The sequence below is a fragment of the Cibotium barometz genome, chromosome 40 (assembly GCF_041138505.1).
Source record: "Cibotium barometz isolate CiBa-2024 chromosome 40, ASM4113850v1, whole genome shotgun sequence".
NCBI classification, from domain to species: Eukaryota; Viridiplantae; Streptophyta; class Polypodiopsida; order Cyatheales; family Cibotiaceae; genus Cibotium; species Cibotium barometz.
Window position 1 is genome coordinate 34,996,305 of NC_141085.1, and position 12,679 is coordinate 35,008,983.

At 42.8% G+C, this 12,679-nt stretch overlaps 1 long non-coding RNA gene across 2 annotated transcripts; it reads left to right on the forward strand.

Moving 5' to 3' along the window:
- The first annotated feature begins 2,726 nt into the window (after positions 1-2,726).
- Positions 2,727-3,470, forward strand: LOC147615444 (uncharacterized). 2 transcript variants are annotated; one of them, XR_015262723.1, is made up of 4 exons: positions 2,727-2,871; positions 2,959-3,096; positions 3,183-3,276; positions 3,396-3,470. It is a non-coding gene; the product is annotated as an uncharacterized LOC147615444 (long non-coding RNA). The 2 variants fall into 2 exon arrangements; XR_015262722.1 differs by having other exon boundaries at positions 2,728-3,096.
- The last annotated feature ends 9,209 nt before the right edge of the window (positions 3,471-12,679 follow it).

Consider the following 12,679-nt stretch of genomic DNA (forward strand, 5'->3'; position numbering starts at 1 on the left):
GCATCTTTCGAAGCCGTGTTTATTTTTGAAGGTCGCAGAGCCTCGTCTCTAAATCCCACGGTGCCTTTAAGAGGCACCTCAAGTGGGATCCGCTGAGATGAGCGCGCAGATCTCGGTCGTTGGATCGGAAACGTACAAAAAGTAAACTAGGGATCAAAAGTAAACTAGGGATCGACGACTGAGATGAGCGCGCAGATCTCGGCCGTCGGATCACAGCGCTCAAACCTAGCTGCTGAGGGATTTGGCAGAACGATAGATTTTAGAGGCTTGTCTCCACCCGTCTGAGGGATTTGGCGGAACGACAGATTTTAGAGGCTCGTCTCCACCTGTTCCTGCCCACCGGATTTAGAGACGAGGCTGGACCACCCGTTCCTGCCCACCGGCGGTGATCTGCACGTCCTCCGGCAGTGATCTGCACATCCTCCGTCAACGACAATCCTTCAAACGCTTCTGCGAAAACATAGTGAGGTACTAATCCCCCCTCTCTAGACATTCTTCATATCTCTATCCACCCTTAAAGCTTCATACATGACACACTTAAAGCTTCAACCTAGTTTAACCCTTGTGCATTAGATATGCATAGTTTATCCAAACCCTAGCTTATACATTGTTTACTAACATATCTTTGGTTCATTTAACTTCAATGAAAGCAAGTCACGATATAGTAGTTCTTGTAGTCTTTCTTTTTGCTAAAAGTATGTGGTACCAATTTGTGTATATCACTTCTTTATATTGATGGTTCTTTGGTACTCATTGCTATTAGATGGCACTTGCAAACCCTCCTTATGAGAGGAGATTATTCTTCCTTCTGGGAAACTTGCTCGGCAATGTTGATTCTCAGATATGTGTCCTAGATGGAACACAAACTATTGTAAGAGAGTTCACATGATTCGCCGCTTGAAAGCCGACCATGGCTTAGAGATGGATATCCCACTTCAAAAGATAGGAGGCCCCTTGGGTGGTGGAATGCAAGGAGCTTCAAAGAGTGTTGCAAAGCAATCACAGATAAGGTTTCTAGATGCACAACGTAAATTTCAAATCAACATGAAAAACAATGAAAGGAAACAAAGACTTTTGGCCGAAGATGCTTGGAAAAAGAAAGCTCCATCCAACTTGTCCAAGAGAGCCTATAACATGCAAAAGGAAGCATTTATCGAGGGGTTTGTTACCAAGGGCATGGAACAATACATGGCGAACAAGGAGAAACGCATTCAAGGGATTGAACGGCACATTAAAGAGGGATATTCTAAACATGTGAGATTTTCTCTTGTCCTATTAACCTTAATTGTGAAATATATATATATATGATGAATATTCTTAAGCTCTCATTTTGCATCTTGTAGCAACACAAAAAAGAAAGTGATAATTGTGACAATGATGATGGTGAAGTGGCTTCTCAACGGATGGAAAACCTTGATGAGGACGTATTGACAAGCAACAAGGATGAAAATCGAAAAGAGTCTCTTCCTTTGGTATGCAAGAAATGAATTTATGATTGTGACAATGATGATGGTGAAGTGGCTTCTCAACGGATGGAAAACCTTGATGAGGACATATTGACAAGTAACAAGGATGAAAATCGAAAAGAGTCTCTTCCTTTGGTATGCAAGAAATGAATTTATGATATTTTTAGCTTGTTTGTTGTTTGTTTTCTTTACTTTCATAACATGCCACTCAACCCATTTTCCTCCCTCTTGAAGGAAATCATTAATGAGGCGAACCATGAGCATGTGGCTCCATCTCAAGTCAAGAAGAGACAAAAGCGTGTTGTTTTTTCTCCTTTGAAGGTAAGAGATGGATGTACTAGTTGGTCAGAGGGCTTCTGATGTACTAGTTGGTGAGAGGGCTTCTTTGTAAACATGGTACTAACCTTAAATTGTATTTACCACCATGAAACTTTGTAATCTTCCAATTCAAAAGACTCAATCAAAGAAAAATGTTCAAATCCATGATAGTGAAGGCTCCTCACATGGAAACAAAAATATCGATGTGAGGAAGTGTCGATGAGAAATGTGGAATTAGAGGGAAAAGCCTCCCTTACAATGGTATGAAAATACTACTCTTCAACCTTTGTACTACTTTATTTCTTGTTTTCCTTACACTAATATACATAAATATGCATTGTTTCTTGTTTCCTCACTTTAGGAGAAAATTGTCAAAACAAGGAGGCTCATGTAGTGCTCTCTAAAAAAAGTAAGAAACAAGGAGGCTCATGTGGTGCTTTCTAAAAAAAGTAAGAAACGGAAGAAGGTAAGGGGTGGAAGATGTCTCTTTGTACACAATTTAAGAGTAGGCTTTATTTTACATACCTTGGCTCCTTATGTCAGGTCTTGTTTGTTTGAACTTGAAGGGGATGGCTTGCAATGTAAATGCATCTCATGTTGATATTAGCTCTCCGAGTGAGAGTAAGCCTTCAAATGTAATAATAACAATATCCACTAGTGAGATTAAGACACACAATGTCTTGGGCATGGTAAAAGATCTAAGTGCGGTCTATGAAAGGTATACTTTATTTAACTCTATGGCTTGAATATTGAATTATCTTAACATATGCATGGTTTCAATCGAGTCAATCATGCATGTGGAAGCGTCTACTCGTGTGCTTAACCTATTTGCCATGTCGGTAATTTTTTTAATTCTGAAATATAGCTTTTGGATTTGCAGCTCAAAGATAATTAAAGCATGTTGATTTTGTAGGTGGATGGAAAAAACCCTACCTATAGATGCTCTGGAGAAGGTTTCATTCGTGGATAGTTTGTGGTATGAATATGTGGCTTCACGGCATCCAAAGAGCAATAATTCATTGCAAAATTTCTTTGGACATATTGATATGAGCAAGCATGTGTTCTTGTTTCTACCTCTAGTACATAGGTAAAGTCAATAGTTTACTCATATTGATGCATGTGTTCTTGTTTTTGTCATTAGTAGACAAAGCACTTACAACTTCATGTTTTTCAGGCACCATTGGACTCTTTTTGTGGTCTATAATTACCACATCATGAAGGTGAGAGGCTTGTCATCAAGAAAAAATATTCTCCTGCACCTAGACTCACTGCATGTAGGGAATTCGGGCGAGTATGTTTCCATTGTGCAACGGTAAGACAAGAGGTTTACTTTGAAGTTCATGAATCCAAAATGCTTGGGTAAATGCTAACTAACATTTTACATATATATATTATTAGAGTTCTTGAGTCAATTTCTTCAAGTTGCACACATGGACCATTACAAGAGTCTCTTGCATGCCCATCCACTGGGTTTGAGTTGAAGTGTATAGAGGTATGTGAAAATTAATTTTGGCTTTCAATATTGTGTCCAATATTGTGTCCTTTATATAGCATGATATATGGCATTTTTTGGATTGGATTAATTGAGACATATGTCGATAAACATTATAGGTGCCAAAACAACCAAACGCAATTGATTGCGGATTTTATGTAATGGCATTTATCAAGAAACTAATTGATGGGAGCCCCTCTTGAGGCACCATTGAGACATGTTGTGAAGGCTGTATTTTGGGCAAAATGCAGCGTTCTGCGTTTCCAAAGGATGGTTCTGTGCGGGCCACTCGCAAATTGCAACTTGTACATAGTGATGTATGTGGGCCTATGCAAACTCCGTTTGGTAAACACTTGTACTTCGTGACTTTCATTGATGATTACTCAAGGCATGCATGGGTATATCCACTGAAGGCAAAGTCCGAAGTGTTTTTGTGCTTCAAACAGTTTTTTCTTATGGTTGAAAATGTATCCAATTGTACTGTGGGCACCCTCCGTTCTGATCGAGGGGGGGAGTACATGTCTAAAGAGTTTGATGCATTTCTGGCCAGTCGTGGGATAAAACACCAATGTACAGTGCCGTATACCCCTCAGCAAAATGGTGTTGCTTAGAGAAAAAATAAGTCACTTATGGAGATGGCACAATGTATGGTCAAGAGCCAAGCTTTGCCACATGCATTTTGGCTTGAGGCTGTCATGTGTGCTGCATATGTACTCAACAGGTGTCCCACTAAGGCCTTGCAGTCTATTACTCCATACAAAGCTTGGCATGGCAGGAAGCCTTCTATTGGTCACTTGCGTGTCTTTGGTTGCTTGGCCTATGCTTTAGTGCCTATGCAACAACGCAGAAAATTGGATGATAAGGCTGTCAAATGCATTTTTGTTGGTTACAGTGCTGAGAGCAAGGGTTACAGATTATATCATCCACAGTCAAAGCGTATCTTGATTAGTCGAGATGTTTTTGTGGAAGATGCTGTGCAACCTTTTGTTGAGATATCGAGCTCGTCTAGTGAGGCGGTGGCCACTGATGACCCGCCTGGGGGATAGGCCCCACACTTACACCACTGGCATGGTTGGTGAGATCTTGGGTGATATGCGGCGAGTGGGATGACAGGCTGTGTGACAGCCATTCTAGAGACTCGCATAGTTATAGCGCCAGCTCATTTAGTCGGGTTCACACTATAAAGAACCCGTATATGTATTGGTTGAGTACCTTCCATATTATTGTGTACTCTTATTCTTGTATATGGTGTGTTGAGTGTTGAGTAGAGAAGAAGAAGATTTCAGCCTCTCACCTTGTGTGTTCTCTATTAGGGTTTTGTGAGTGTGTGTGTGTGCTTGCAAGAGCTCAAGCTCTCTTCCCCCCTGCATCTTTTCATGGTATCAGAGCCTGGTTTGTGCTAAGGGCTGAGCTGCAAGCAAGAGAACCACAGGAAGCGGTACGAGGGTAAGAGCTGCAACTACTCTTCCCTATTTGTGTTGGTGACTACACCCTTGTCGGGAGCTCTACGGGAGAGGCACCGGCAAACGGTCTCTGATTGAGGAGCTTTCTTCGCGGGAGTAAAGCTATAGGGCAACTATACAGTCCTTCGGACTAAAATTTCCGGGCCGAAAACGCGTTTCGGGCGCGTCTGGACCTCCGTTTTTCAGAAAGCAGGCGATTTCGAGCACTGCGGGTAAGTCATCGATTCTCTGCAGAACTCTGTTTTAAGAACTGTAGGAAGACAGATTGACTGTGCAGACACTGTGGGTGCTGCAAAGAGGTCTACAGTTTCCATTGGGTGTATGTATGCACATTGAAGTCACTGGTTGTGACATTTGAGAGTAGTACAGTACCGCTGTGCAGAAAATACAGCAGTTTGTGCAGAAAAACCAGAGTGCAGTTTTTGGTAAAATTGTGTGTTTGGCAAGATGTCTAATGATGGCATAACACAGATTGTGGCTGAGAAGCTGGATAAGAATAACTTCCATGCTTGGAGGTTTAGGTTAACGAAATTCCTTATGGGAAAAGGCTATTGGGACTACATAGAAGGTGAGCATGAAGAGGCACCGGAGATACCGGATATAAATTCGACTGCTGCAGATGTGAAAGAGTTTAAAGACTGGAACCAAGGAGCCAGGAAAGTAATGTATTGGCTTTCCATTAGTATACAGGACACCATGATTAGGCACATTCAGGATGCCAAGTCCCCCAAGGAGGCGTGGGACACCTTGGTAAAGCTTTATGAAACAAATACCAAGGCATGTAAGATACAGTTGAAGAATGAACTTCATACTGTGGAGAAAAAGAGCATGTCTGTGAATGACTATGCGTTGAAGATAAAGGGTATTGTGGAATCCCTTGCATCTATTGGTGTGTCAGTAGATGATGATGACAAGGTGGAAGTCTGTCTACGTGGTCTCGGGCCACAATACAAGGCGTTTAAGACATCTATTCAGACTCGGGAAAACATTCCCAACTTTACAGATTTGGTGTCTATGCTGATTATCGAAGAGAAGAACTTGGGTGAAGACCAACAGTCTTCACAAAGCAAAAACAGTTCAGAGCAACAGGCCTTCTACACGAGTTCAGGAAGAGGACGAGGTAGAGGAGGCCGTGGACGTGGTCAAGGAGGTGGCCGAACAGGTAATCAGAATTATGGCCAGCAGCAGCAGCAACAACAACAGTCCCAGAATCAACAACAACAACAACACGCAGGTGGAAGAGGCAAATTCAGAGGCAGGGGGAGTCAAAGAGGCCGTGGAAATTGGCAAAGGCAATATAATGATGCACGTGAATGCTATTATTGTGGTAAGCTTGGACATGTGCAGTCAGAATGTTATAAGAAGCAGGCTGACATGCAAAATGGGAAAGTGCAGCAAAACAACTATGCATCCTCAAACAGAAATAATGAGGATAATGAAAGGTTGTTTGTTATGCAGCATGTTGTGAATGCCATGTCTGAAAATGTTGATGCAGCACAAAAAGATAATGTATGGTATGTGGATTCAGGCGCTTCGACCACATGACGAGTCATGGGGAGTGGTTCAAGGAGATGAAAAACCCGGAAAGACCAGGTTTTGTGGAAACAGGGGATGACACTGCTCATCCAATTGCCCACGTTGGGGATGACACTGCTCATCCAATTGCCCACGTTGGAGATGTGCCATTGTCTATGCAGGATGACAAAGTGAAGTACCTTGCAGATGTACTTCATGTACCGAATATAACAAAGAATCTGGTTTCAGTTGGCCAGATGATTGAGCAGGGTTTGCAGGTTCGATTTAACCCTGATGGATGTTATGTTGAAGATTTTAAAGACAAGTGCAGGTTGGTTGCAAAAGGCAACAGAGTGGGCAGAATGTTTACATTGAATGTAGACATGCCTGAAATGAGTGCTGCGATGTTTGCAAATGGTTCAGGAGTTATTGCAGACACAGACATATGGCATAAAAGAATTGGACATGTAAATGTACAGAGATTGAAGTCTATGCAGACAAAAGGAATTGTGACAGGGCTGCCAAAGTTTAAAGTGGAAGGTATGCAGAAAATATGTGAAGCATGCCAATTTGGGAAGCAAACAAAGCATGTGTTTCCACGTAACAGATATGTGAGCAGAAATGCACTAGAGGTTGTGCATTCAGATGTATGGGGTCCTACGAAGACCATATCTATGGGAGGCTGCAGGTATTATGTGACTTTCATTGATGACCACACAAGGAAAGTGTGGGTATATTTCATGAAAGAGAAGAGTGAGGTGTTCACTCACTTTCAGAATTTTAGAGTTTTGGTTGAAAAGCAAACAGGGAAATATGTCAAGTGCCTAAGGTCAGATGGAGGGGGAGAGTACTTCTCTAATGAGTTCTCTGAATATAGAAGAATGGTATTCGGAGACAGTATACATGCAGATACACTCTGCAGCAAAATGGAGTTGCTGAGCGAAAAAACAGGCACATTGCTGAGATTGCGCGAGCATTGATGGAAGAGAAGAATATGCCGCATTGCTATTGGGCTGAGGCTGTTTCTACAGCAGTATACATCATGAACAGGACTCCAACTGCAGCCATACATGATGTAACTCTAGAGGAGAGGTTTACTGGCAGAAAACCAGATTTGTCTCATTTGAAAGTCTTTGGATGCATTGCATATGTGCATGTGCCAGATGAGCTGAGAACTAAGCTGGACCCGAAAGCTGAAAAATGTGTGTTTATTGGATATTCCCTTGAGCAAAAGGGATACAGGTGTTATAACCCTGCTACACGTGAGCTGAGGGTAAGCAGGGATGTTGTGTTTGATGAGATGAGCAGCTGGTATGCTGCTGAAAAGGAAGTTATTGGGGCTGATGTGAGTGGAAGTGTGGTTGCACAGAATGCAGGTCAGCAATCACAGTCTTTGAGTGGACCAGGAGAGTCCTCATCTTGTGGGTCTGTTGATAGACCATGGAGTGGCAGGTTGCGTCATAATACCAGCCCTGTAAATGTGATTACTACATCACGTAAAGGAAAAGAGAAAGTGGTTGAGCCCCTTGGTATGCCTGACATTTCTGCAGGGCATTCTCATGTTGATGGAGAGTCTAGTGGCTCAGATATGAGCCTTGATGAGGAGCTTGGGATCCCAACTATGAGAACACCTGGTGTAAAGAAGGCTATGGAAGCCATGAATGAAAAGCTGCGAAGATCTGGTAGAGTGAAGAACCCTGTGCAGAGGTTTACTTATGATGGTTATGTGGCACATCACTATGCATATATGGCAAAGGTTGTGCAGGTTGTTGAGCCCACATGCATTGATGAGGCTGTTGGAAATGTGTGTTGGGAGAGAGCTATGGATGAGGAGATGGATGCACTATATGGAAATGAAACTTGGGATTTAGTACAATTGCCTGAACGCAAGAAAGCCATTGGATGCAAGTGGGTGTACAAAGTTAAACATAACAGTGATGGAAGCATAAACAGGTACAAGGCTAGATTGGTAGCCAAAGGATATGCGCAGACATATGGGATTGATTATGAGGAAACTTTCAGCCCAGTTGCCAAGATGGCAACGGTGAGAGTTGTGATAGCAGTGGCTGCGTCAAAGCAATGGTCTTTACATCAGATGGATGTAAAGAATGCATTCTTGCATGTGGATTTGCAAGAAGAGGTGTATATGTTGCAGCCACCTGGTTATGAGGATGTGAGTCACCCCGAGCATGTTTGCAGGTTGAAGAAAGCCTTGTATGGCTTAAAACAAGCACCAAGAGCATGGTCTGACAAGATTTCTGAATATCTTGTCACTATTGGCTTTCATGTAGCCAATGCAGATTTCTCATTGTATGTGAGACATGGTGATAGAGGAGTTGTGCTTGTTGTCATCTATGTAGATGACTTGATCATTACGAGGGACCATGATGCAGAGATATTTGATGTAAAGATCTTGCTTAGACAGAAGTTTGAGATGAAGGATCTAGGGGAGATCAGATATTTCTTGGCATTGAGGTGATTAGGTCACCACATGGTATTGGATTACTGCAGAGACAGTATGGCTTGGACATGTTGTCCAAGTATGGTATGATAGGCTGTAAGCCTATTTCTGTGCCATTGGATCAGAATGGCAAGTTGAGTGCAGATTCAGGAGAGATCTTGGAGGATCCTACTATGTACAGACGCATAGTAAGAAGTTTGATCTACATGACGATCACCAGACCAGATTTGAGCTATGTTGTTGGGTTGGTGAGTCAGTTTATGCAGGTTCCACGGAAACCGCATTTGGATGCAGTGAGACGCATACTGAGCTATGTGAAGTCTACTTTGCATTGTGGACTATTCTATGAGGCTGGGACAGAGATATGTGTACATGGGTACACAGATGCTGATTGGGCTGGTAGTATCTCAGATAGAAGATCTACCAGTGGATTCATGTTTTCCTTGGGGAGTGCTGCTGTGACTTGGAGCAGCAAGAAACAGCCTACGGTTGCTCTATCGAGTACAGAGGCCGAGTACAGAGGAGCTGCTATGGCAGCATGTGAGGTAGCTTGGTTGAGAAAGCTACTTGTAGATTTGGGTCTATCAGTGGATAGACAAGTTGTCATTTTCTGTGACAACATTAGCAGTATACAGTTGGCCAGGAACCCAGTCTTTCATGCTCGTACAAGCACATAGAGGTCCACTACCACTTCGTGAGAGAGAAGGTCTTGGCAGGAGACCTTGATCGAGACCTTGACCTTGTTTATGTCAGCACAGAGGATCAAGTAGCTGACATCTTCACCAAAGCATTGGGTACAGAGAAGCTCCGCAGATTCAGGGCTTCGCTTGGTGTACATGAGATGGAGTTGAGCTCGAGGGGGAGTGTTGAGATATCGAGCTCGTCTAGTGAGGCGGTGGCCACTGATGACCCGCCTCGGGGATAGGCCCCACACTTACACCACTGGCATGGTTGGTGAGATCTTGGGTGATATGCGGCCAGTGGGATGACATGCTGTGTGACAGCCATTCTAGAGACTGGCATAGTTATAGCGCCAGCACATTTAGTCGGGTTCACTATAGAGAACCCGTGTATGTATTGGTTGAGTACCTTCCATATTATTGTGTACTCTTATTCTTGTATATGGTGTGTTGAGTGTTGAGTAGAGAAGAAGAAGATTTCAGCCTCTCACCTTGTGTGTTTTCTATTAGGGTTTTGTGAGTGTGTGTGTGTGCTTGCAAGAGCTCAAGCTCTCTTCCCCCTGCATCTTTTCACCTTTGTTATCATGTACCAAAGAGACAGGTGTGAGCTCACGGGATGTATTTGATACATTGTTGCCTCTCTTTACAGGTGGGAATTCAAATGTAAGTTCTAATGAGGCAAATATTCAGCCTATGCAGATTTCAAACGACATCATAGATCAGCCTATTTCTGATGCAGATTTACAGGATGTAATTCATGAGGATAGGGCTGAAAATGAGCAGGCTAGAGGTATGCCAAAATGGCTGGTGCAAACCTTGCGTGATAGTAAGATTGATGCACGTATGACTAGTCGTACTCGTTCAGGTTTTCAGCATGCCTCTTATACATCAGATTGTTATGCTTTGGCTGTGTCTAGTATGTGTGAAGAGGAAGAACCTCTTTCATTTGATGAGGTACAAAATTCAGAAAATTGGTTGGCTGCAATGCAAAGTGAATATGATGCTATAATGAAGAATGGTACATGGTCTTTGTGTGATTTGCCTATTGGTAAAAAGGCCATTGGATGTAAGTGGGTTTTTAAGTTGAAACAAAAGCCAGATGGCAGTGTTGATCGCTATAAGGCTAGACTTGTTGCAAAGGGTTATGCTCAAGAAAAGGGCATTGATTTTGATGAAACCTTTGCTCCCACTTGTCGTATGACTACCATTCGTAGCATTTGTGCATTGGCAGCTCATAATGGTTGGAATGTACATCAGCTGGACATAAAGACTGCGTTCTTGAATGGAGATTTGCATGAGGAGGTGTATGTATCGCAGCCTCGTGGTTTTGTTCAAAGAGGGCAGGAAAACAAAGTGTGCAGGTTGAAAAAGGCTTTATATGGTTTAAAGCAAGCTCCACGAGCTTGGTATGAAAAGATACATGCATATTTGACTGCACATGGTTTTCAGAATAGTCCAACAGAAAGCACTTTGTATGTTAAACGTGTGGATGATGTACATCTAATCATTGCTCTCTATGTCGATGACATGCTGCTCACAGGACCAAATGAGAGTCATATTGCTGATTTTAAGGCTGACTTGAATGCCTCTTTTGAGATGTCAGATTTGGGGCATTTGCATCATTATTTGGGGATACAATTTAAGCAGTGTGATGGAGGTATTGCTTTGTGTCAGACAAAGTATATTGAGACATTGTTGCGGAGATTTGGCCTTGAAGACTGCAAGCCTATTGCTACTCCAATGGAGACAGGTTTGAAGTTGAGTCTTCATGATGATGGAGATCACTTTGATGTCACACTCTATCAGACAGCTGTTGGTTGCCTCATTTATGTATGCATTACGAGGCCGGACATTCAGTTTGCAGTCTCACAGGTGAGTAGGTTTATGCATAGCCCAGGGTCTCAGCATTGGAAGGCAGTTAAACGCATCTTTCGCTACTTGAGTGGCACCATACATCTTGGGTTGTTTTATCCCAAGGGGAGTCGTTGCCGCCAGATTTACATGCTTTTTCGGACTCAGATTGGGCTGGTTGCTATGACACAAGAGTGTCCACAACAAGTGGTTTTTGTTTCATGCTCGGTAGCTCATGCATATCTTGGTTGAGCAAGAAGCAACCTACTGTGGCCACTTCTAGTTGTGAAGCTGAGTACAGGGCAGCTTTCATAGCTACGGTTGAGTGTGTGTGGCTCAGATGGCTTATGGCTGACTTGGGTGTTGGACAGGAGTCTACCACCTCTATCTACACTGACAGTCAGAGTGCATTGGCAGTTGCAAGAAACCCAGTTTTTCATGCTCGCACAAAGCACATTGAGGTGCATTATCACTATGTCAGGGAGAGACTCTCAGCAGGAGAGATCAGCTTGGCCTATGTGCCAACACAGGACAACCTCGCCGATCTTTTCACAAAGGCGCTTCCTCGTGAGAAGTTCGAAGCTTTCCGCAAAGCTTTGGGCTTGCTCCCCTTTGTGGACTGATCTACTTTGGGCATGGCACTCCCCTATACATGAGTGCCAGCTCTCGTTCACACCATCACTCCCAAGGGGGATTTGTTGCCATATATATATAGGCAGTGATGTGTGTGAACACACTTAGGACCGCCGGGGCACTTTTTCCCTCTTTAGGAGGTTTTTTCCCCCGGCTTGTATATACGCCCATCACTCTAGGGCTAACTTATCTTTTGTACATTGACACAATCTAATACACTTTGTGTTGTGTGCATTCTTGCTTCTTCTTCTCCAAGCTTTGTGTGCTTTCCTGCAACCCTAATTCCAACATCCAATTCTTCCTCTATTTGACTTAAAATTCATCTAAATTCTTCAATGCAGAGATGAATGTCTTCACTTGTGTTGGCCTCTTTCATATCCATCTGATTACAAGGGCTTGCAGAAGTCTCACAAATCTCGTGATCCATAAAAACCATTCCCAAGGTATGTGCATTGTCAATAATGGGAAGAAAGTTGTATAACTTAGGAAAGTGATGCCTCATTATCAATCTTATGCTAGATAAGTGCTTGCAGTCACTTGTCCAATCGGGGCAATCACAATAATTAGATTGCATACTCACATGATACCATTGGCTTCAAGAAGAGGTGCTTTGAATCTTGAACGACAAGGCCATTTCATTGATAACTTTCAACGATGAGGGGTCACTTTCAAATCGTTATAATATTCTCTTCCCTACATACGACCTTGAAGTGTGTATCTTTGATGATCCACGAATACTAAAGCGCCAAGAATCGGCTAGATCAAGAAGTACAAATGTCAAGAAGAGGATTTAAGATACT